Raw genomic sequence first — 26583 nt, forward strand, 5'->3', positions numbered from 1 at the left:
CCGAAATATTGCAACTGTGTCAGGGCGGTGCAGATGATCTCACGAGTGCTCAAATCGTCGTAGAAGAGTTCTGGGTGCATCACTTAATGGTCTCCGAGACAAGAAAGAATAGCAACCGAGTGGAAACATACGGATTCAGCACAGCCAGTCACCAGTGGACAAGGTGATGGTCAGTGATTTATGCGACTGCCATAGTGTGGTGTCAACAGATATTACTCGTCACAAGAGTACAATACCGAAACCCCCTAGTGAGGTTACAGGAGGGTGTCAAAACGTAGCGCCATGGTAAGATGTCCTAGGAGGTGTCTTTACCTCACAGCAACGACTAGGCTCATTCTGCACAGTACATACTCATACGTGCTGGGCTATGAAACTTTGCCTCCTCTTCGTTTTCTGTTACATGGCACGCAGTGCATTGGGTGGGAAACCATTGCGTGGCAGGTTTTCTAGTATGACGACGAGGTCGTCTTCGCTGTGAAACCTTTCCTGAACAGCCAAAATGCTGGCTTCTACAACTAACGTCTTCACCAAGTCATCCATCCTTGGGAATATGTCTCGCATTAAACGGTGAATATGTAGAGAAGGACTAACGTCATCATAAAATTTTATGGTCTCAGCTTGCTTTTTTTCGAAGTAACTTAGTATTTTCCACTTCCACTTACAACACGGTGTTGAAAATGTGTTACAATTTTGATCGATTGCTTTTCAAAACTGGGAAAAGGTAGAATGATGTGGCTTTACGGCATAATGTTCACAGAGACCTATATATTTTAAAATTCAGTACAGCGGTCTCCGCCGGCCGGTGTGGCCGTGCGGTTCTAGGCGCGTCAGTCTGGAACCGCGTGACCGCTACGGTCGCAGGTTCGAATCCTGCCTCGGGCATGGATGTGTGTGATGTCCTTAGGTTAGTTAGGTTTAAGTAGTTCTAAGTTCTAGGGGACTGATGACCACAGATGTTGAGTCCCATAGTGCTCAGAGCCATTTGAACCAACAGCGGTCTCCATCGCAATGCTGCCTAACATTAGATAGTATAGTTAAAATTAAACACGAAAAAATAGATATGAAATATATACAAAATTTATATACATAATGATTGACATAAAATATTATTCTGATCTACGTGAAATAAATAAACTCGGTAACAGCCTTTGAATGAACTCGTTGAAAGTAGCCGTAGCAGAGATGGCTTTATTGGTTACTATAGCAATGCTTGCCGGTCCCCCACCACAGACATCATGCTGCGGGACGAAACGCTGCCTCCCGCCGGAGGTTCGAGTCCTCCCTCGGGCATGGGTGTGTGTGTTGTTCTTAGCATAAGATAGTTTTACTTAAGTAGTGTCTAAGTCTAGGGACCGAAGAATGGCTCTGAGCACTATGGGACTTAACATCTGTGGTCATCAGTCCCAGAGAACTTATAACTACTTAAACCTAACTAACCTAAGGACATCACACACATCCATGCCCGAGGCAGGATTCGAACCTGCGACCGTAGCGGTCACGCGGTTCCAGACTGAAGCGCCTAGAACCGCACGGCCACACCGGCCGGCTAGGGACCGACCTCAGCAGTTTAGTCCCTTAGGGATTCACACACATGTTTTGAACGGAACGCTGAGGAGGCGGTGGCTATCAGAGGGCTTGGAAATCACTCGTCGTGTTTCAGCTTTGATAGAGGATAGTAGCAAAAAACAAAGTCAGGATTCGGTCTCCAGCGGTCAGAAGAAACAGTTAAAGCGATCACTCGTAAAAACTGTTTATTACTGTCATAGAACCAGTTTATAAAGCATTGACAAGTGCCGGCTTCATTTTTTCAGTTTCCACTGATTAGTTATTCACGAAAGCGGCCACAGCCCAGCAGATGGCACACACTGTGTAACGGTTGATACATAAGATGTGACACTGAGGTGCAGTGGAACTTCCAGACATGTTATTAGGGCACAGCAACATCACGTCCGACCATCAGACGATGGTACACGAGGTTCCAGGAACTTGGAAATGTCATGAAGGGGACGAGTTTTCGGCATCCGAGCACGAATGATACAGATGTAGAATGGGTACAACAGGCACTTATGCGGAGCCCGACCAAGTTAATCCGTGAAGCATGTCAACAACAGTGCATAGGGCGCTACGCAAGACAATGAAGTTTTGTGCAGTAGATGCCGTTGCTGCATGCGTTTCAAACTGACGACTCTTCAAAGCGCAAAGCACTTGCGACAGAGATTTTCAGTCGCATCGACGATGACCCAGACTATCCGAAAAAGGTGATGTTCACGGTAGAAGCTTACTTTCATGTGTCCGGGAAAGTAAAACCGACAAAATGTGAGGATCTGGGGCTCTTTTGGAATGCTAGAAATTGTGCGCGCCATCCAAAGGTAAACGTACGGTACTCTCTGTTACGTGGCCGTTTGGTGGGACCGTAATTCTTTGCAGAGGCGTCAATAGCCTCGACTGTTTATCTGGACAAGTTGCAACGATTTGCACTTACCCATATCGGAGAACTTCCCCCATGAACCATGGACCTTGCCGTTGGTGGGGAGGCTTGCGTGCCTCAGCGATACAGATGGCCGTACCGTAGGTGCAACCACAACGGAGGGGTATCTGTTGAGAGGCCAGACAAACATGTGGTTCCTGAAGAGGGGCAGCAGCCTTTTCAGTAGTTGCAGGGGCAACAGTCTGGATGATTGACTGATCTGGCCTTGTAACATTAACCAAAACGGCCTTGCTGTGCTGGTACTGCGAACGGCTGAAAGCAAGGGGAAACTACAGCCGTAATTTTTCCCGAGGACATGCAGCTTTACATGCAGCTTTACATGCAGCTTTACTGTATGATTAAATGATGATGGCGTCCTCTTGGGTAAAATATTCCGGAGGTAAAATAGTCCCCCATTCGGATCTCCGGGCGGGGACTACTCAAGAGGACGTCGTTATCAGGAGAAAGAAAACTGGCATTCTACGGATCGGAGCGTGGAATGTCAGATCCCTTAATCGGGCAGGTAGGTTAGAAAATTTAAAAAGGGAAATGGATAGGTTAAAGTTAGATATAGTGGGAATTAGTGAAGTTCGGTGGCAGGAGGAACAAGACTTTTGGTCAGGTGATTACAGGGTTATAAATACAAAATCAAATAGGGGTAATGCAGGAGTAGGTTTAATAATGAATAAAAAAATAGGAGTGCGGGTTAGCTACTACAAACAGCATAGTGAACGCATTATTGTGGCCAAGATAGACACAAAGCCCATGCCTACTACAGTAGTACAAGTTTATATGCCAACTAGCTCTGCAGATGATGAAGAAATTGATGAAATGTATGACGAGATAAAAGAAATTATTGAGGTAGTGAAGGGAGACGAAAATTTAATAGTCATGGGTGACTGGAATTCGTCAGTAGGAAAAGGGAGAGAAGGAAATATAGTAGGTGAATATGGATTGGGGGGAAGAAATGAAAGAGGAAGCCGCCTTGTAGAATTTTGCACAGAGCATAACTTAATCATAGCTAACACTTGGTTCAAGAATCATAAAAGAAGGTTGTATACCTGGAAGAATCCTGGAGATACTAAAAGGTATCAGATAGATTATATAATGGTAAGACAGAGATTTAGGAACCAGGTTTTAAATTGTAAGACATTTCCAGGGGCAGATGTGGATTCTGACCACAATCTATTGGTTATGAACTGCAGATTGAAACTGAAGAAACTGCAAAAAGGTGGGAATTTAAGGAGATGGGACCTGGATAAACTGAAAGAACCAGAGGTTGTAGAGAGTTTCAGGGAGAGCATAAGGGAACAATTGACAGGAATGGGGGAAAGAAATACAGTAGAAGAAGAATGGGTAGCTCTGAGGGATGAAGTAGTGAAGGCAGCAGACGATCAAGTAGGTAAAAAGACGAGGGCTAATAGAAATCCTTGGGTAACAGAAGAAATATTGAATTTAATTGATGAAAGGAGAAAATATAAAAATGCAGTAAATGAAGCAGGAAAAAGGGAATACAAACGTCTCAAAAATGAGATCGACAGAAAGTGCAAAATGGCTAAGCAGGGATGGCTAGAGGACAAATGTAAGGATGTAGAGGCTTGTCTCACTAGGGGTAAGATAGATACTGCCTACAGGAAAATTAAAGAGACTTTTGGAGAGAAGAGAACCACTTGTATGAATATCAAGAGCTCAGATGGCAACCCAGTTCTAAGCAAAGAAGGGAAGGCCGAAAGGTGGAAGGAGTATATAGAGGGTTTATGCAAGGGCGATGTACTTGAGGACAATATTATGGAAATGGAAGAGGATGTAGATGAAGATGAAATGGGAGATAAGATACTGCGTGAAGAGTTTGACAGAGCACTGAAAGACCTGAGTCGAAACAAGGCCCCGGGAGTAGACAACATTCCATTCGAACTACTGATGGCCTTGGGAGAGCCAGTCATGACAAAACTCTACCATCTGGTGAGCAAGATGTATGAGACAGGCGAAATACCCACAGACTTCAAGAAGAATATAATAATTCCAATCCCAAAGAAAGCAGGTGTTGACAGATGTGAAAATTACCGAACTATCAGTTTAATAAGTCACAGCTGCAAAATACTAACGCGAATTCTTTACAGACGAATGGAAAAACTGGTAGAAGCGGACCTCGGGGAAGATCAGTTTGGATTCCGTAGAAATGTTGGAACACGTGAGGCAATACTAACCTTACGACTTATCTTAGAAGAAAGATTAAGAAAAGGCAAACCTACGTTTCTAGCATTTGTAGACTTGGAGAAAGCTTTTGACAACGTTAACTGGAATACTCTTTTTCAAATTCTGAAGGTGGCAGGGGTAAAATACAGGGAGCGAAAGGCCATTTACAATTTGTACAGAAACCAGATGGCAGTTATAAGAGTCGAGGGGCATGAAAGGGAAGCAGTGGTTGGGAAAGGAGTGAGACAGGGTTGTAGCCTCTCCCCGATGTTATTCAATCTGTATATTGAGCAAGCAGTAAAGGAAACAAAAGAAATATTCGGAGTAGGTATTAAAATTCATGGAGAAAAAGTAAAAACTTTGAGGTTCGCTGATGACATTGTAATTCTGTCAGAGACAGCAAAGGACTTGGAAGAGCAGTTGAACGGAATGGACAGTGTCTTGAAAGGAGGATATAAGATGAACATCAACAAAAGCAAAACGAGCATAATGGAATGTAGTCAAATTAAATCGGGTGATGTTGAGGGGATTAGATTAGGAAATGAGACACTTAAAGTAGTAAAGGAGTTTTGCTATTTAGGGAGTAAAATAACTGATGATGGTCGAAGTAGAGAGGATATAAAATGTAGACTGGCAATGGCAAGGAAATCGTTTCTGAAGAAGAGAAATTTGTTAACATCGAATATAGATTTAAGTGTCAGGAAGTCGTTTCTGAAAGTATTTGTATGGAGTGTAGCCATGTATGGAAGTGAAACGTGGACGATAACCAGTTTGGACAAGAAGAGAATAGAAGCTTTCGAAATGTGGTGCTACAGAAGAATGCTGAAGATAAGGTGGGTAGATCACGTAACTAATGAGGATGTACTGAATAGGATTGGGGAGAAGAGAAGTTTGTGGCACAACTTGACTAGAAGAAGGGATCGGTTGGTAGGACATGTTTTGAGGCATCAAGGGATCACAAATTTAGCATTGGAGGGCAGCGTGGAGGGTAAAAATCGTAGAGGGAGACCAAGAGATCAATACACTAAGCAGATTCAGAAGGATGTAAGTTGCAGTAGGTACTGGGAGATGAAGAAGCTTGCACAGGATAGAGTAGCATGGAGAGCTGCATCAAACCAGTCTCAGGACTGAAGGCCACAACAACAACATATCGGAGAACTGCAACCTGAGATCGTGCAGCAGCAGGTGGTGCCCCTCGTCACTTGCACTCGATCATTAGGAAGGCTTTGGACGATACATTTCAAGATCGCTGGACTGACAGAGGAAGGTACATGTCCTGGTTCCCAAGGCCTCCAGACATAGCCTCATTAGATTTTTTTCCTTAGGGATTTATAAGGGACGCCGTCTACCAGACCCCACTGCGGGGCCGGCCGAAGTGGCCGTGCGGTTAAAGGCGCTGCAGTCTGGAACCGCGTGACCTCTACGGTCGCAGGTTCGAATCCTGCCTAGGGCATGGATGTTTGTGATGTCCTTAGGTTAGTTAGGTTTAACTAGTTCTAAGTTCTAGGGGACTAATGACCTCAGCAGTTGAGTCCCATAGTGCTCAGAGCCATTTGAACCATTTTTGAGCCCACTGCGGGACCTGCGGAAACTGCGAGCTCGCATCGGAGCAGCAACTGCACATGTTTATGAGGACACGCAAGACCGGACGTGGTTGTTGTTGTGGTCTTCAGTCCTGAGACTGATTTGATGCAGCTCTCCATGCTACTCTATCTTGTGCAAGCTTCTTCATCTCCCAGCACTTACTGCAACCTACATCCTTCTGAATCTGCTTAGTGTATTCATCTCTTGGTCTCCCTCTACGATTTTTGCCCTCCACGCTGCCATCCAATGCTAAATTTGTGATCACTTGATGCCTCAGAATATGTCCTACCAACCTAAACCTTCTTCTTGTCAAGTTGTGCCACAAACTCCTCTTCTCCCCAATTCTATTCAGTACCTCCTCATTAGTTATGTGATCTACCCACCTAATCTTCAGCATTCTTCTGTAGCACCACATTTCGAAAGCTTCTATTTTCTTCTTGTCCAAAAAAAAAACCGTCGTCCATGTTTCACTTCCATACAAGGTTACACTCCATACAAATACTTTCAGAAATGACTTCCTGACACTTAAATCTATACTCGATGTTAACAAATTTTTCTTCTTCAGAAACGCTTTCCTTGCCATTGCGAGTCTACATTTTATATCCTCTCTACTTCGACCATCATCAGGTATTTTTCTCCCCAAATGGCAAAACTCCTTTACTACCTTAAGTGTCTCATTTCCTAATCTAATTCCCTCAGCATCACCCGACTTAATTCGACTACATTCCATTATCCACGTTTTGCTTTTGTTGATGTTCATCTTATACCCTCCTTTCAAGACACTGTCCATTCCGTTCAACTGCTCTTCCAATTCCTTTGCTGTCTATGAAAGAACTACAATGTCATCGGCAAACCTCAAAGGTTTTATTTCTCCTCCATGGATTTTAATACCTACTCCTTTACTGCTTGCTCAATATACAGATTGAATAACATCGGGTATAGGCTACAGCCCTGTCTCACTCCCTTCCCAACCACTGCTTCCCTTTCATACCCCTCGACTCGCATGACTGCCATCTGGTTTCTGTACAAATTGTAAATAGCCTTTCGCTCCCTGTATTTTACCCCTGCCACCTTTAGAATTTGAAAGAGAGTATTCCAATCAACATTGTCGAAAGCTTTCTCTAAATCAACAAATGCTGGAAACGTAGGTTTGCCTTTCCTTAATATTTCTTCTAAGATAAGTCGTAGGGTCAGTATTGCCTCACGTGTTCCAACATTTCTACGGAGTCCAAACTGATCATCCCGAGGTCGGCTTCTACCAGTTTTTCCATTCGTCTGTAAAGAAGTTAGTATTTTGCAGCAGTGACTTATTAAACTGATAGATCGGTAATTTTCACATCTGTCAACACCTGCTTTCTTTTGGATTGGAATTTTTATATTCTTCTTGAAGTCTGAGGGTATTTCGCCTGTCTCATAAATCTTGCTCACCAGGTGGTGGAGTTTTGTCAGGACTGGCTCTCCCAAGGCTGTCAATAGTTCTAATGGAATGTTGTCTACTCCGGGGGCCTTGTTTCGACTCAGGTCTTTCAGTGCTCTGTCAAACGCTTCACGCAGTATCATATCTCCCATTTCATCTGGATCTATATCTTCTTCCATTTCCACAATATTGTACTCAAGTACATCGCCCTTGTATAGACCCTCTATATACTCCTTCCCCCTTTCTGCTTTCCCTTCTTTGCTTAGAACTGGGTTGCCATCAAAGCTCTTGATATTCATGCAAGTAGTTCTCCTTTCTCCAAAGGTCTCTTTAATTTTCCTGTAGGGAGTATCTATCTTACCCCTAGTGAGATAAGCCTCTACATCCTTACCTTTGTCCTCTAGCCATCCCTGCTTAGCCATTTTGCACTTCCTATCGATATCATTTTTGAGACGTTTGTATTCGTTTTTGCCTGCTTCATTTACTGCATTTTTATATTTTCTCCCTTCATCAATTAAATTCAATATTTCTTCTGTTGCCCAAGGGTTTCTACTAGCCCTCGTCTTTTTACCTATTTGATCCTCTGCTGCCTTCAGTATTTCATCCCTCAAAGCTACCCATTCTTCTTCTACTGTATTTCTTTCCCCCATTCCTGTCAATTGGTCCCTTATGGTCTCCCTGAAACTCTCTACAACCTCTGGTTATGTTAGTTTATTCAAGTCGCATCTCCTTAAATTCCCTCCTTTCTGCAGTTTCTTCAGTCTTAATCTACAGTTCACAACCAATAGATTGTGGTCGGAGTCCCCATCTGCCCCTGGAATTGTCTTACAATTTAATACCTGGTTCCTAAATCTCTGTCTTACCATTATATAATCTATGTGATACCTTCTAGTATCTCCAGGATTCTTCCATGTGTACAACCTTCTTTTATGATAGACATGGTATGAAGAGGAATATCGCTTAGATATCCTGCGTGCTACAATCGGCGCGCACAATGAACTCTGTTTAACATCTACTAAACTTTCTGTGCGTGAGAACATTATGCCACGAACCGAACCTTTCCACCTATCCCCGTTGTATTTGTGATCAAGGTTGAAAAGGTCATTTTGGAATGCTCTGTATTGTCAGGTCTGGAAGCCACGTGAATTGTGTGGATAGTAATGGAATGGAGGACGCAAGCACAGGCGGGTACCTATATGAGTCAGTACATGGGGAAGCTCGGGGCAGCGCAGACAGGGTGGGCTGACGTATTGCCTGCGCTCGTCTGCCCCTGTGGCCCCACAGCCATGAACCGCCGGTGGCTGCAGAGGCGGGCATGCGCCGCGCCCGTGACGTCACGAGAGCCGGCTCCGGACATGTTCGGCAAACATCGTAACGCCGGCCAATTAAAGGCGCCGTAACGCCAAGCGACGCCGACGCCCGGCAACGCCTCTGGTGGGGACAGTCGTTGCCGCCTCCACTGGACACTGCCACACAGGGCAGCCAGGGGACCAGCATTGCTATGCAAGCAATTTTTAAAAGCAGAGCTGTAATCTGTTATGTATATGTTACTTTAGCTTCCGCTACTTGTTTCGAGCATAGCTCGTTTTCAAACGCCGCCTGTGCAAAAACAAGCCATTGTAAATATACTATATATACAAACAAGTACTCAGTTACTAGTTACACGGACAATATTTACTCATAATTACGGAGTCTTTAACTTATTTATTAATTGGGAAATTATTTTCTCTTGTCATATTTGTTATGTAACCATGCAACTGTCATTTTATCCATATATCTTTTTATGCAAGAGACATAAACTGTAATTATACTTGGCTAATTGTCAAGAAAGCTGATTTTTATTGAATGTAAAATTAAGGGCAGTCTTTTGTTCTGAATTATCTTTGTACTGAGAAGAATTTTTGTCAAAACTCTCAAAACGACACATTATTTGTTTCTACGGTCGGTTTCTTTGTTTATGAGTCACTTTGATTTATGTCACACGTTTACAGATTTCCACTTCGTCTCCAATGTTCATATACCTCCCTTTTTCTGCTCTATGAGGAAGTAAAGGACTACTGCTTCTGTCTACCGTAGGATGTTGTTCCTCTCTAAATTTGGAGAGGTTGTTACGCTTTTTATGAACATGTTCCTTTACCTTGTACTGAAGTTTCGTGCTGTTCCTCCTTTGTAGGATACATCACAGTCGCGAAATTTAATTTTACATTAGTATTCCTGAATTGTCATATTTTTGAGTTTTGTCTATTCTATGTATTGAGTTCATTATTAGTTTATTTTGCGCACAAAAAGCTAATTCTAATACTACTATTTAGACTTGTTTAACTTAGGTTTTTAGAAATCGTTTGAAAACCGGCTAGCAAAACTTCGAGTAACTTTACGAGACGTGGGTGAGCAAACATTGGTTAAAACATATTCAATGGCACAACACCAACCGTCGTTTCGAATTATGTAGGCAAGGGTTGCTAATGCCACAAATATTTTAATCTGTTAGTATCAACAAGCAATTTTTGTACTACAACGTAATTATTTGCCACCTTCGTACGTAGTGTGTACTCACTCCCTGAATTTTCTTACATTTAGGTTTACAAATGCAGTAAATTGTGACTTGCATTACTAGTGGAAGTAATACGTCTCATGGGACGTGTAAATGACTAGTCAGTAGCCAAAATCAGTGGGTTGCAATGAATCAATCTGCAAATGGAGGTGCTGTTCTTATTACTATGTAATTTTTACTGTTTACCAGTGTCAACAGCAATCTTTAGCGAAGCAGCCAACTTATTTTTCCAGTCATGTCTTCAACCTCTGTCAGTGTGTTTTGATATCACTCATGGTTATACATTCTCTGATGCAATTTACTCTTTAAACGTAACTTATAATGTTTCTTGTGAAAGATTACCGTCAAACCTCCTTGCCTAGGGACGCCAGATGGAAGATGATGACGTCAAGCCCTGAATGAAAATTGCGCAACGGATAACTGGGGAGGGGAGCTTGAGAGCGCCAGCTAGAGAGCGTGCCCTTTCTGTGCGATACTAGGCACAGGGCTGGAGGGCTCACACGCTGATGTGTGGGTCCCTGCATTCTATATCTTTTATTTTAAATGAATTCCTTTTACTTGACTCCTACGTGATTTTTAGGGTATGTTAAAGATTGATGACAACTGATTACCTATTTATTTTAAACATTATCACTCGACTTTACAGCGATTAGAGCAATTGTTCCAGTTTACAGATATTACAATTTTACAACTTATAGCTCGGGTGTATTATACACTAATCTGCACGCACATTTCTACGGGCAAGACGGAATTGCGTTGGCCATATGTATACCAACAAAGTCTCCCAATATATTACACGGGACATCCACTATGTGAGGAGGATAACGGGCAAACTGGGGACCAGATACATTAACACAGGGGGTCAAATTTCCAAAATTAAACAAGAACATTTATTCCCTTACACAATCCGAAGCTGAAAATAAAAGAATTAGTGCAAATATTCAAATACCTCTCTTACACGCGTGAATATCGAGACAGGCGCACTGAGGGCACGTCTGCTCACTTACCCGTCTTCTGTAACACTCCCAGAATATCCCGGGCAGCCGGAGGTCATCCTCGGCCCCGGTGGATGGGATGGTCGAACCATTTAGCCGTGACCAACCTCTCCACCCCAAATCTTGTGACATTGTAACGTCTTTGACTTTCACCTGCCTGTGCTGTCTCTCTGATCCCCTACCCAGGAGTAAGGTTGGCACTACTCTACTACAGAACTACACTCCTGGAAATGGAAAAAAGAACACATTGACACCGGTGTGTCAGACCCACCATACTTGCTCAGGACACTGCGAGAGGGCTGTACAAGCAATGATCACACGCACGGCACAGCGGACACACCTGGAACCGCGGTGTTGGCCGTCGAATGGCGCTAGCTGCGCAGCATTTGTGCACCGCCGCCGTCAGTGTCAGCCAGTTTGCCGTGGCATACGGAGCTCCATCGCAGTCTTTAACACTGGTAGCATGCCGCGACAGTGTGGACGTGAACCGTATGTGCAGTTGACGGACTTTGAGCGAGGGCGTATAGTGGGCATGCGGGAGGCCGGGTGGACGTACCGCCGAATTGCTCAACACGTGGGGCGTGAGGTCTCCACAGTACATCGATGTAGTCGCCAGTGGTCGGCGGAAGGTGCACGTGCCCGTCGACCTGGGACCGGACCGCAGCGACGCACGGATGCACGCCAAGACCGTAGGATCCTACGCAGTGCCGTAGGGGACCGCACCGCCACTTCCCAGCAAATTAGGGACACTGTTGCTCCTGGGGTATCGGCGAGGACCATTCGCAACCGTCTCCATGAAGCTGGGCTACGGTCCCGCACACCGTCAGGCCGTCTTCCGCTCACGCCCCAACATCGTGCAGCCCGCCTCCAGTGGTGTCGCGACAGGCGTGAATGGAGGGACGAATGGAGACGTGTCGTCTTCAGCGATGAGAGTCGCTTCTGCTTTGGTGCCAATGATGGTCGTATGCGTGTTTGGCGCCGTGCAGGTGAGCGCCACAATCAGGACTGCATACGACCGAGGCACACAGGGCCAACACCCGGCATCATGGTGTGGGGAGCGATCTCCTACACTGGCCGACACCACTGGTGATCGTCGAGGGGACACTGAATAGTGCACGGTACATCCAAACCGTCATCGAACCCATCGTTCTACCATTCCTAGACCGGCAAGGGAACTTGCTGTTCCAACAGGACAATGCACGTCCGCATGTATCCCGTGCCACCCAACGTGCTCTAGAAGGTGTAAGTCAACTACCCTGGCCAGCAAGATCTCCGGATCTGTCCCCCATTGAGCATGTTTGTGACTGGATGAAGCGTCGTCTCACGCGGTCTGCACGTCCAGCACGAACGCTGGTCCAACTGAGGCGCCAGGTGGAAATGGCATGGCAAGCCGTTCCACAGGACTACATCCAGCATCTCTACGATCGTCTCCGTGGGAGAATAGCAGCCTGCATTGCTGCGAAAGGTGGATATACACTGTACTAGTGCCGACATTGTGCATGCTCTGCTGCCTGTGTCTATGTGCCTGTGGTTCTGTCAGTGTGATCATGTGATGTATCTGACCCCAGGAATGTGTCAATAAAGTTTCCCCTTCCTGGGACAATGAATTCACGGTGTTCTTATTTCAATTTCCAGGAGTGTACTTCCCAACTAAGTTGGCCACGGTTTATGGAAAGGTGTGAGGAGGATTAGGAAACTTCATGTACAGATTCACATTCACGTACTAGAAATGCATAATACACGACACATATAAATATGTATTATGAAGCCAGACACATTGCTTTCCACCCGTCCACATGGGTTCTGTTGCTTCCGCGACCGACTGCGTTGTGCAATAAAATTGGCGGCGGAGCCGCCTCCGTTCGTATTTCCCGGTGTGAGCGAGCAGCGAAAACTGCTGCTTATGGAGTGGAAACTACTGTACCGTTTCACTTGGTTCTGCTAATATAGTTCACATTTGCATGATGTACCTTTCAGATAAGTTTGTAGAATATTACGTCACGGCTGAAGGAGTAGAACTAATTGGCATGTAAGGTGTACCTAATCTCTCCTTGTATGTATCACACTACCTCGAGTTTCGAAATTAAGAGTAATTTATTAAATTTTTGTTGAATTCAAAAATGGCTCTGAGCACTATGGGACTTAACTTCTGAAGTCATCAGTCCGCTAGAGCTTAGAACTATTTATACCTAACTAAACTAAAGACATCACACACATCCATGCCCGAGGCAGGATTCGAACTTGCGACCGTAGCGGTCGCGCGGTTCCAGACTGTAGCGCCTAGAACCGCTCGGCCACACCGGCCGGCTTTTTGTTGAATTGCTAGATTCGTTGTATATTCAGTTTTTCATTTTCTTTCAAGTTAAATAACATAAGTTGTTGTTGTTGTGGTCTTCAGTCCTGAGACTGGGTTGATGCAGCTCTCCATGCTACTCTATCGTGTGCAAGCTTCTTCATCTCCCAGTACCTACTGCAACCTACATCCTTCTGAATCTGCTTAGTGTATTGATCTCTTGGTCTCCCTCTACGATTTTTACCCTCCACGCTGCCCTCCAATGCTAAATTTGTGATCCCTTGATGCCTCAAAACATGTCCTACCTACCGATCCCTTCTTCTAGTCAAGTTGTGCCACAAACTTCTCTTCTCCCCAATTCTATTCAATACCTCCTCATTAGTTACGTAATCTACCCACCTTATCTTCAGCATTCTTCTGTAGCACCACATTTCGAAAGCTTCTATTCTCTTCTTGTCCAAACTGGTTATCGTCCATGTTTCACTTCCATACATGGCTACACTCCATACAAATACTTTCAGAAACGACTTCCTGACACTTAAATCTATACTCGATGTTAACAAATTTCTCTTCTTCAGAAACGCTTTCCTTCCCATTGCCAGTCTACATTTTATATCCTCTCTACTTCGACCATCGCTATATCATAAGTAGTTTTAGAAAATCAAATTAGAATATCCTTTCGCTGGTCGAACTACAATCTCAGCTCGATTTTGTTTATTGACTTACCAGCGATAAAACTTTATTGTATCGCATTTAAATATAATCTGAATACACTTGTTGTAGCTGGGATTCAGAGTCATAAAAACTTTTTTGAAGGACGTCATCTTTACGCCAGTGACAGTTACAAGATTTTATTGCACTATTGCAATTTTGGCCTTAGGCCATTATCAAGTGAGACAGTATGGTTTTAAGCCATGTCAGCTTACATTACGTTGACGTGGCTGAAAGCTATAATATCAGCACTTGATAATGGCCTAAGGCCGAAATTGCAATAGTGTAATAAAAACTTATAGCAGTCACTGGCGTAAAGATGAAGTCCTTCAAAAAATAAATATGAACAGATTGTATTTATTTTTTTAAACTTAGCGTTTTGGGAATTATCGTGCCCATTTGGACGTCAGATACATCGCTGTCTTTGCTATTACAACATCGACTGCACTGTTTTCCGCGCCCCTACGACATACTTTATACACCCTCCACTGCTAGTGCTGCCACCTGCCAATCTTTAGTGTTCATTGCATGTAGACCTCGAACATAGACGATGGTCACATTAATGTGACTGGACCGTGTATGTTGTGCGTGAGGAACAGCGTCCCGTGATAGAGTTCTTAGTCGCAGGAAATGTATCGCCAACTGAAATCCGTAGAAGAATGGAAGCTGTGTTCGGTGATGATCGCAGTAGGTGATGAAAGCTGTATTCGCCATTTTAACTCCGAAAATAAGAGAGCATCAATCGGACTCCCCTAAAAAATTTAATAGATTATGTTTTGTTTTAAATGCTTTAAGAGTTTTCACATAAAAAATTCGGAGTCATTACTTTTCAGCACGTCATCGTACTTTGCTGCATATTGTTTTCTGTACGGCATTCTAAAAACAGCTTCTATCGTTAAACTTCCTCTGTATTTTGTACATTGCGTGTTCTATGGTATTGGTGATACTTTGGGAAAAAAATTATTTCGGAAGAGGCGTGAAAGAGTGAACAGCTTCTTTTGTTTCATTTGCTCCGTCTCTGCCAAGTATACGCACTTAGTTTCACCATCGTTCCAATACTCTTTCTTCGACTCTCACTGTTGACTTCCCCAAACTCTTCCGCTGTTCATCCTTTCCGAGTGACTTCGGTCTATCTAAATACGGCCACCTGTTTTTTGTTTTTTTTTCTTATATCCGCACTGACATTCACGTTTCATGAAGTACTCTTTCCTTCATCCACTATTCGTGTAGTTGTAGACGAGAGAGTGGAATAGCCGGTTTACACTCAATAAATTATATTTGCTTAAGAATTTCCTATAATCATTAACATCCAGTATAGACCGAAGGCCTATGCAAAGGATGGTATCTTACACAGCCGTTAAGTATTCATCTTCGTATATATTCGCCATTTACACTGTATATCAACAATCGATTTAATTTAATATCTGTTTTCAAAAAATCGCTGATTCAGCACATTAACTTGTGTATACTGTTGTTATGTGCCTATTGAAGAGAGACATCAGCAAAAACTTTTTGTTGAAGATGTTTGCATTTTCTCATGTTTATCACTGAAAATTTTGTTTATAAAAATTGTGTTTTGGTAATTTACCGAAGTCTCTGAGCGAAGTAGTTTCCATTCGTAACATGGAAAATAGACAAGGAAAGGTGGAAGATGGAACTATTGGCCATATTGATTTGTGTTGGTTTGTTTTACTTCCATGTAACGCTTAATCAGCGTTCTCCTACATCACTGCTTTAATTAAGTCTTGAAGGTACGTTGTCCAAGACGCGACGCACACTAGCGACTGCGACGGGTCGCTACGTGACGTCAGAAGTTGGCTGCTGGCGCAAGTCGTGTGAAGTTAGCACCCCTTTTTCGAGAAATATACATTTTTTCACAGTTGTTGTTAGATGTGCCATAGTTCTAGAGTTCTTTGCACAAAATTTCAATAGTTCTGCAAAATGTAACGAAGAAAACGACAATACTCGAAAAAATTTTCGTATCGAAAACATTCTTTGGCAATTTCCGCAAAATGTAAATAAGTACAAGAGTTCTGAGCACAGTTCTGAACAGAGCTCCAAGAGTTCTTTCGAAAATCCAAGTAACATTTTTTTGTGCACCTAATAGTTTACGAGATAATTGCAATTTAAGGAGAAAATCTATTCACTTACTGTGAAGTTGACACCCTTTTTCTCAGAAATGTATATTATTTTCAGAGTTCTTGATAGATATGCCATAGTTCTAGAGTTCTTTGTGCAAAATTTGAATAGTTCTGCAGAATTTAGCGACGAAAACAACAATAATCGAAAAAAATTTCGTATCGAAAACATTCTTCGTCAATTTTCGCAAATTGTAAATAAGTACAACAGTTCTGAGCACAGTTCTGAACAGAACTCCAAGAGTTCTATCGAAAACCCAAGTAACACTTTTTTGTGCAGCTAATAGTCCACGAGATAATTGCAATTTAAGAAGAAAATCTTTTCACTTAAGGTGAAATTGGCACCCTTTTTTTCAGAAATGTATATTTTTTTCACAGTTCTTGACAGGTATGCCATAGTTCTAGAGTGCTTTGTAAAGAATTTCAATAGTTCTGCAGAATTTAGCGAAGTAAACAACAATACTCGAAAAAATTTTCGTATCAAAAACATTTTTTGTCAATTATCGCAAAAATTAAACTTGTACAACAGTTCTGAGGACAGTTCTGAACAGAACCCCAAGAGCTAATCGAAAATCCTAATAACATTTTTCTATGGCGATAATAGTTTGTGATAAATTGATTTAATGTGGGACACACTTTCTCTACAGAAAATATAAATATATTCGTACAACAGTTCTGATGACAGTTCTGGATACCACGTGAAGAGTTCTATCGAAATTCCTAGTAGAATTTTTTTGTGCAGGTAATAGTTTAAGAGGTAATTGCAACTTAATTAAGAACCCCATAAGAGCTCCTACTGTGAAGCTGGCGCCATTTTTTCAGTAACATATATTTTTTTCAGAGTTCTTGATAGATAAGTCATAGTTATAGAGTTCTCTGTACAAAATTTCAATAGTTCTGCAGAATTTAGCGAAGAAAACAACATTGTATAACATAGCTGATTCAGGAACCCTTTCCTTCTGATACAATTCTTACTGTTGCCACAATAAATCACTTGTGCACAGATTCCAACTGTACTGATCATTACAAAAATATAACCATTGACCAGCGGCGCACATTTCTTGCAGCGTTGTAGAAAGCATTCGGCTTATCCGCTGTGAAAATACCACACTTAACGCTATTGTAAAACGGTATTACGGTGGATGGCTTCCGTTTATCTACAATGTCAGCATCTATCGAATTATCTTCATGCAAACGTGATGCCTGGATCACTCACGTCCCCTTTTTAGGTACGGAGGAAACTAGAGTTCAGTCTTGTGGAAGCCAAAAAAGGAAATGTGGGCAGCCCTTCTTTTACTGATAGCAAACTCTAGAGAAATCTCCACGCTTGTTTTTCTTCATCATGCCAACAATAGAAAAATTTTCCCTTCATAGCTCTATTATCATTCCAGTACTAGTAAACCAGTTGTCCGCTTTGACATTTCGACCTGACTGATATATAGGTTTACACAGTCACAGAACAACATCAAAATGTTTATTGCTCAGTTGGCAAATCCTTCTGGTTGCAACACAGCGTATATTTCCAAATTGTATAGGTAAAATACTTAAGAATCCACACTTAGGAATCCATACTCGTTTGTTTTGATTGATACATATTGGCGAAAACTGTACCTTCCACAGAATCCTTCCAGCTTCTTGTCTACTGTAACATTTTCAATGCCATCACCATCAGTTCCACACAGATCTTCCAGGCTTTATCTGTTACTTTTGTTAACAACAATTAAAAACAAGAGACTGATGAAGGCTTTCATTCAATATCATCTATTGATTTTACCCCTCTCTCACGCTGAAACGAGGCTTTGATGCTCTCAAAATTCTGATTGGAATACAAAACTACAATAGACAAATATCGTTATCTGTGAGGTAATTACAGCATCACAAATGCTGCTTGGGCTGCACCTATTGGTACAGGTAAATTTCGAATAATATTGTGCTCTTCGAACAATATGCTTTGGATTTCTTCAACATTATCTAGTACTTCCCACTTAAAATAATAAAAGTCCTATAAAATAACGCAAACAGGCGCAGTGTATTAATCTGATATTTGACGTTCAGACAGCGGACACTGACGATTAAACAGTTCAAACAGAATTTAAGTGCAGTTTACATTCTGGATTAGCTTTGTACTACTTACTACGTTGATAAACAAATAAATTAATCGCTAAAATGAAATACGAAAGGGCACAGTGGATAAAAACGAGCAATCGGCTCATATCTCATCAAGAGAGCATTAGCGTCGATACTGAATCATACAACAATGAAAGGCATACATGAAGTGTATATTTTTAGAATCAGAAAGAACCAGATGAATTTTATTACGTAAAACAGTAATTGTTTTGAGCTCTCATGACATCCAGGACCCACTAACAGCTAAAAATATGCCCAGGACCCTCATGGATGAAAGTTATGTGGCAACATCACCAGACGCTAGGATACATAAAAACATGTGCTGTGTGCTGTGTGTAACGAATAAATTTGAAATTGCTGTCGTTAATATTGTTGCAAACATTTGTTCTAGTTAGAAAGGAAGTGTGGAAGTTTGATGAGTTACACTACAGCGAGAGTTAAAAGTCTTTACAATGCATAGAAATGTAAGTGTATTTACTGAATATATTGTACAAACGAACTAAGTAGTATGTTTAAATCCTAATTCAATACATGACTGATAGAGGTGTTATTATGTTGAGGGGATACAGTATTAAAGTTAATAAGAAGTTCGAAATTTGTAAATAAGAACCTCGTTCATTTGGTCCTCAGTAATCCGGATTTCCGGTTTATCCAGATTCATATTTTGTGTCGCTTGGTATTTTTCTCTTTTATTCTTATAACACGAAGATGTGTAGTCGGTGAGGTACATAGGCTGCTTATCAATAGGCCGGTAATTTAGTCTAGTATTGAGTGATAAGGAATTCGGAGTGTGTGAATGACATTGTTTCTCAAGTATTGTACATTAATATAACGGTGTATTGATGCCCATCAGGTAAGTTGCATAGTAACTACGCCAACAGCACTCCACCACAGCTCATTGTACCTCTGGTGCGATTCTCGACAGGTGTGACACCATCTGGTTAGTGGCGCGTGTGAATGTATCTGCTCTCTCAGCCATCTGTTTGTTTTGCTCTGACGAGCCTTCTCTCCTTGAATCATCTAAGCGTGCACATCCCACGCTTCCACCTACAGTTACTACAGTCAGTCTTAAGAAGGTGTACTGGCATTTGTATAGTGCTGAACATTTAGACTTTTTGTATTTAGTAGAATATACATCCGGCTTTTCGATTTTCGGTTTTCCAAAATAAAAGTGAGAATTAACGATCGTCCTCATAGCTGTACTTCCAGCAGTACTTCATCTCCTGCGTTCCCAATTTCGTAGAAGTTGTCCTACGAAAATTGCAGAAGAAGCACTCCTGGACGAAAGGATATTGTGACGATATTCCTTCGTCATAGCCGGGGGTTAGAGACCCGGTCCGGCACACAGTTTTTATCTACCAGTAAGTTTCACATCGGCGCACACCCACTGCAGAGTGAACACACAATCTATTTCATAATCTACTGGCACCATAAAAATGTTATGAGGGTTTTTAAAAGAACTCTTTCGGTGCTATCCAGAACTGTCAGCAAAAGGGTTGTGCCAATTTATTATAATGTAGACCAAGTGGGTCTCTCGAAAATGCTATTATCTCATTAACTCTTATCCCCACAAAAAATGTTATTACAGTTGTAGGTAGAACTCTTAGGGTCGTATTAAGAAATGCCATCAGACCTTTTGTACGAATTTATTACTTTTACATGACAAAAGTGAGTCCCACATTAATTATCTCATATAATGTCATCGTCATAAATAATGTTATTATAGTTTTTGGTAGAAATCTGTGGGTGATATTCAGAACTGTCATCAGAACTATTCTACGAATTTTGTTATAGTAGAGAAAGTGAGTATCAGATTAAAACAATTATTGCATAAACTATTATCGCCACAAAAATGTTCTTATCATTTTCAATGCAACTCTTCCGGTGCTATCCAGAACTGCCAACAGAACTGTTATACAAATTTATTTTTTCCAAACTGACAAATAATTTCTTACCATACCAAAATTTTGCAGAGTTATTGTTTTCTTCCCGAAATTCTGCAGAACTATTCGTGTTTTGAGCATGGAAATCTAGAACTATTGCATATATATCAAGAACTATGAAAAATGTATATTTATCGTAAAAGGGGTTCAAACTTCACGGGAAATGCTCATAAGCATTCCTTAATAAAGGCAGTTACTACGTAAACAATTACCTGCACAGAATATGTTACTAGTATTTTCGATAGAACTCTTACAATGCTATCCAGAGCTGGCATCAGAACATACGAACCGACATATTTTTTTTTTTTGAGTAAGTGTGCCCCACAATTAATAAATTACCATAAAAACTATTATAACCACAAAAAATGTTTTAATGATTATCGATAGAAGTCTTGAGCTGTTAACCAGAACTGTTCATCAAAACTGTTGAACGAATTAACTTTTTATGTGGAGAAAGTGGGTCTAACATCAAAGCAGTTACCGTATAAACTATCATCGCCACAAAAAATATTATTAGGATTTTCGATAGAGCTCTTGGTGTTCTGTTCAGAACGGTTGTACGAATTTACTTTTTGCGAAAATTGACAAAGAATGTATTCGATAGCAAAATTTTTTCCAGTATTGTTGTTTTTTTTCGCTAAATTCTGCAGGACTATTCAAATGTTGTACAAATAACTCTAGAACTATGACATTTCTATCAAGAACTCTGAAAAAATATATATTTCTGAAGAAAAGGATTCCAACTTCACAGTAAGTGAAGAGGTTCCCTCCTTAAATTGCAACTATCTCGTAACGTGTTAGCTGCACAAAGAATTGTAATTAGGATATTCGATAGAACTATTGGGGTTCTGTTCAGAACTGCCCTCAGAACTGTTGTCCGAATTTACTTTTTGCGAAAATTAATAACGAATATTTGCTATACGAAATTTTTTTCGAGTATTGTTGTTTTCTTCGTTAAATTCTGCAGATATTCAAATTTTGTACAATGAACTCTAGAACTATGCCATATCTATCAAGAACTCTGAAAAAAATATATATTTCTGAAAAAAAGGGTGCCAACTTCACAGTAAGTGAAAAGATTTTCTCATTAAAATGCAATTATCTCGTAAAATATTAGCTGCGGTAAAAATGTTACTTGGATTTTCGAAAGAACTCTTGGAACTCTGTTCAGAACTGTGCTAAGAACTCTTGTACTTATTTACATTTTGCGGAAATTGCCAAAGAATGTTTTCGACACGAAAATTTTTCGAGTATTGTTGTTTTCTTCGCTAAATTCTGCAGAACTATTGAAATTTTGCACAGAGAACTCTATAACTATGACTTATCTGTCAAGAACTCTGAAAAAAATATATATTTCTGAAAAAAAGGGTGCCAGCTTCACAGTAGGAGCTCTTATGGAATTCTTAATTAAGTTGCAATTACCTCTTAATCTATTACCTGCACAAAAAAATTCTAATAGGGTTTTCGATAGAAATCTTCACGTGGTGTCCAGAACTGTCATAAGAACTGTTGTACGAATATATTTATTTTTTCCGTAGAGAAAGTGTGTCCCACATTAAATCAATTTATCTCATAAACTATTGTCAACATGAAAAATGTTGTTGGGATTTTCGATAGAGCTCTTGGGGTTATGTTCAGAACAGTCCTCAGAACTGTTGTACAAGTTTAATTTTTGCGAAAATTGACAAAAAATGTTTTCGATACGAAAATTTTTTCGAATATTGTTGTTTTCTTCGCTAAATTCTGCAGAACTATTCAAATTTTGTACAAAGAACTCTAGAACTATGCCATATCTATCAAGAACTCTGAAAAAATATATATTTCTGAAAAAAAGGGTGCCAACTTCACAGTAAGTGAAGAGATTTTCTCATTAAATTGCAATTATCTCGTAAACTATTAGGTGCACAAAAAAATGTTACTTGGATTTTCGAAAGAACTCTTGGAGCTCTGTTCAGAACTGTGCTCAGAACTCTTGTACTTATTTACATTTTGCGGAAATTGCCAAAGAATGTTTTCGACACGAAAATTTTTTCGAGTATTGTTGTTTTAGTCGCTAAATTCTGCAGAACTATTGAAATTTTTTACAAAGAACTCTAGAACTATGCTACATCTATCAAGAGCTGTGAAAAAAAAACGTATATTTCTTGAAAAAGGTGTGCTAACTTCACACGACTGCTGGCGCATGCGCAGTTCGAGTTTGGGATGCGACGCGCGACTGTTGCGGCAGCTGCCGCAGCACTGCACCAGTGAGCAGTGTTGCGTTTGATGTACGGCTGCCAGAAATATGTCGAGCCAGTCAAGGAAAACTGAAATGAGCCACTCACAGGATGTGATGCTCAGTGAGCTGGTCTCGCAACATCCTGGACAGCCACTGGAAGTAAAATATCACAACAAATAACTGCACGAATATTGTAACATTGAGTTTTAGAGTCGCTCTCTGCCGTGGTATGGTAAACGACAGACCCGGTTTCTATGTACACACCTTGTAGAACATTGGAAAGTGTGAAAATAGTTATACAAAGTTAGCAATTAAATTAATTTATGTCCATCTTGAGAGACCCATATCCATAATTTCACTCCCACCACCTTTAAACGACATTGCTACGTCAGTCTGAATATCAGTTCCCAGAAGTAATTATGTGTTAACAAGATAAGGAATAGCCCTAACTACAAATACTTAGGTGCTGTTCTGAAGGTGAAATAGTGTATTCCTCACAACAGGATTAATAACACAGGCACAAACTTTAAAGTACCTATTCTACTGCAGGTTCTGTACCGCAATAATACGTCTTCACTTCCTCTCAGATTTCTGATGCACAGATGTCAGATATCTATCTCTGTTCGCGTGCGGCCGTGATTGAAATATACCGTACATGGTAAAATGGCGCTGTCCACGGCCTGCCCCGAGACAGATGTGATGAGTCATGAGCCACAGATGACAGGGTTGAACTACGGCTCTGGAGATGTGGACGGGCGAACAGATGGCCCGGATGAACCATGGGGATACCATCAGTGTTTCCTGAAAGAGCTTTCAGCGAAAGTTGCTGGTTACGGTGGAACGCCCTGCTAAACCAGCAGGACAGGGCAGATGGTTTAAATTGTGGAAAGGGGCCAAAATAAGCGGCTGTCAGTTACACTCAAACATACAACCTTTTATTTGATCAAACATCACAACAGCCAAGAATTTTTTTTAAAAAAAAACAGCTTTAGTTTTGGAACTTAATTAGCGGCTGAATGCGCCTTACGATCTCATGCCTTAAGGGCAAGACCACTTTAACTTAAAAACGAGTGAAAGCCAATAACTTAAAGCTCAACCAAAATCAGAAATTTAAAAGGCAAAGCCTTATCTTCAAACAGTTCCTTAATTAGTCTGAAGGCCCAAAGAATCTGACACTTTAAGAACAAAACAACTTAAATTTAAAAAATGCCAAAGGCTTTACGTAAAACAGTTCATAAATTAGGCTGAAGGCCCAACCCATCTAATGCCTTAAGGGCAAAACACCTTAATCTAAAAATCGGCTTGAAGCCATACAAGTACAAACAACAAGAACAAACAAGAAAAGGCAGTACACCCAAGGGCTCTCAGAAGTTCCGCGGGTTGGCCTGGAATTCAAACGCTAACGTTCGCTTAGGTGAGACAAACAGTCGGCCCAACCATTGTCGATCCGACGACAACCGAACCGACAGACAATCAACGGACCCACCGACAAGATAACCTCCGCTTCACCCGACCAGCACACAACAGGGAGTTCAGTGCAACAACGTGGAAGGTATTGGCGCCCGCAACCAATTATACACTGAGCTGTCAAACTACACACCGTGCTGGACAGCGACAACACGATGAGGAAAATACACTGCCTGAATTTACGTCAACAGCCAGGGCAGGTAACCGGAACGTTAGCGGCCACAAGGCAGAAGATTCCGCTGGTGCACTTCAGTTCAAATAACCAAGTACAGTTAAACTCCTCCGGAGGGTGGCTAAAATTTGCCAATTTGAAAACACACGTTGTTGCTCGTGGGAATATCCCAACAGCCGACAACGAACTCCAAACGTCACAATGTAAACCGTCGTGACTTGCTGGTAGATTAAGTCAAAACTGAACTTTCATGTCCAAGATCGGTGAGCCACGAACCTCATACCAATGGGAACAGCACCACACACTCTGACACCGCATCGAGGCCACCAGCGGGCCCGGCCAAACCACACGCCGTGGAGATTTCCTCGCTGCTATACGCCAACCAACCAACTGCCCACACACAGCCCAGCTGGAAACTATAAGCGCCAGGCCAAAGTTAGTCCAACGTGAGAATATCAATACGCACCGCTGCTGCCACCTGCGGAAAGAGAGGATAACAGCATAATCGCGATAACCGCGGGAGACTAAACACAGAATAGCAACCAAGGTTTAATCCAACGAATAGCATGAGCCTGCCACGGCTCATACGGGTCTCACAATCACAGTGACCAAATATGTAAACCACGCATGACAAAGCATGACTCGCCACTCATTCCCCTCCAGTGAGCGCTTACCGCTTCCAACTCTACTCGCGTGGTGGCGTCACGGCCAGGCCGCAGCTTCAGGTTCGCTTGTTTCTCTCTCGAGGGAGGCAACGTCTTTTCGAATGTTTCCTCAAAGTATAAGCTGTCACAGCTGCTCTCGCTATCCGATGTTCTAGAGACTTCTTGTTTCGTGAATCAGCTTGCTCTCGGCGTTTTCTTCAGTTTTGCAGATTTACATGCCAGGTATATTACAAAATACAACGGTGCGACCAGTAGAGGGATCATTGCGATACTGTTCAGTTTGTCATTTTTGTTAATACTGTTACTATTATTCTGGTTTTGATCCTGGTTACTACTGTGACTACTTGGTTATTATGGATCTTAAGAGTGTGGAAAAAAACGAATGTTGTAAAATGAATCTTCAGCGTAGATTGTGAAAGTACTACGTTATAAACAACATTGGATAGAAAACACACTGGCCAGTTTAATAGCAAACTGTAGGTATTATTCTTTGTTTATCGGCGAGACTACTGATCGAACAGACCTTCGTCAGTTAATAATTTGTGTTCACGTAATAATGGACGACTTTTCTATGCATTAAGTGTTACTCGCTTTAGTTACATTAAACAGAGCAAGGCCTTTGCAGATTCTTAATGCAATTAAAAAGCGCGTGACGAGATTCGTAGTTTCAAAAAATACTGTGCTGCAATTTGTACTGACTGTGCACTAGGTATCGCCGGTAGCGAAAAGAATTTAGTTGGTCAATTAAGGAAAAACGGAATACATTATTAAATATTTCACAAAAATATTCACAATGCGGGTAAAGTGTCAGAATGCTGTTCGTAATGAAAGGTACAACGAAAATTAAGAATGTAATACGCGGATGAAATCGTTCACAATGTGATTAAAATGTTGAACAGATTTTGAAAGAAGTACACGCCGAATATTGAGACGCACTTCTTCATTCTGAGATTGTTCCTGGAATGCCTGTTTAGCTCGGTGGTTTCTTTTTTTTTTCATTTAAATAATTTGAATTTGCGTTTGCAAGTGAAGGAATGCACTATTTCTGCTATATTTCCGGATATTAATGAATTCCCGTTGTTTAAATTGCAACTAAACAAAGAAAAGTTGTGTCTTTTCCCGAATGGCCATGAACTGAAAAAAATGCCTAGCGTACAATTTCTACCATTTACTTCCGTTATGATGAAGTCTGTTAAGAGTTTCATAATCGTTTTAAAGATTTTAATCTCTAGAGTCGGATATAATTTTGTTTAATAATCCAACGAAAATTAATCTTGAAAGTGTTAGAAGTGATGCGCAATAAGAATATAAATATCCCATTTATTTTAGCATAACAATTTGAGGAAATCAACTGATAAAAACTAAATTTTTTATAAGCTGTGTCTCAGGACGACATATCTGTAGATCACGATCTACAATTATCGACAGTCGTCCTTGCAGTTGGTCAGCCGTGGCGAAGCCGTGATGGCAATGCGTGGGTAGTGTTGAAGAGGTAAGCACCCGTCGGAGGAGAGTGGGTTGCGAGCCACTTCTTGCCAGGCATGATATAGGCGAAACTTTGATAAGGAATGCAATGAGTACGTCTGGCTCGTAGTAGGGAAGGCGAATGCTCGACTTCGTTTTATTGGGAGAATTT

Source organism: Schistocerca nitens, chromosome 2 (genome assembly GCF_023898315.1).
Source record: "Schistocerca nitens isolate TAMUIC-IGC-003100 chromosome 2, iqSchNite1.1, whole genome shotgun sequence".
Taxonomy (NCBI): domain Eukaryota; kingdom Metazoa; phylum Arthropoda; class Insecta; order Orthoptera; family Acrididae; genus Schistocerca; species Schistocerca nitens.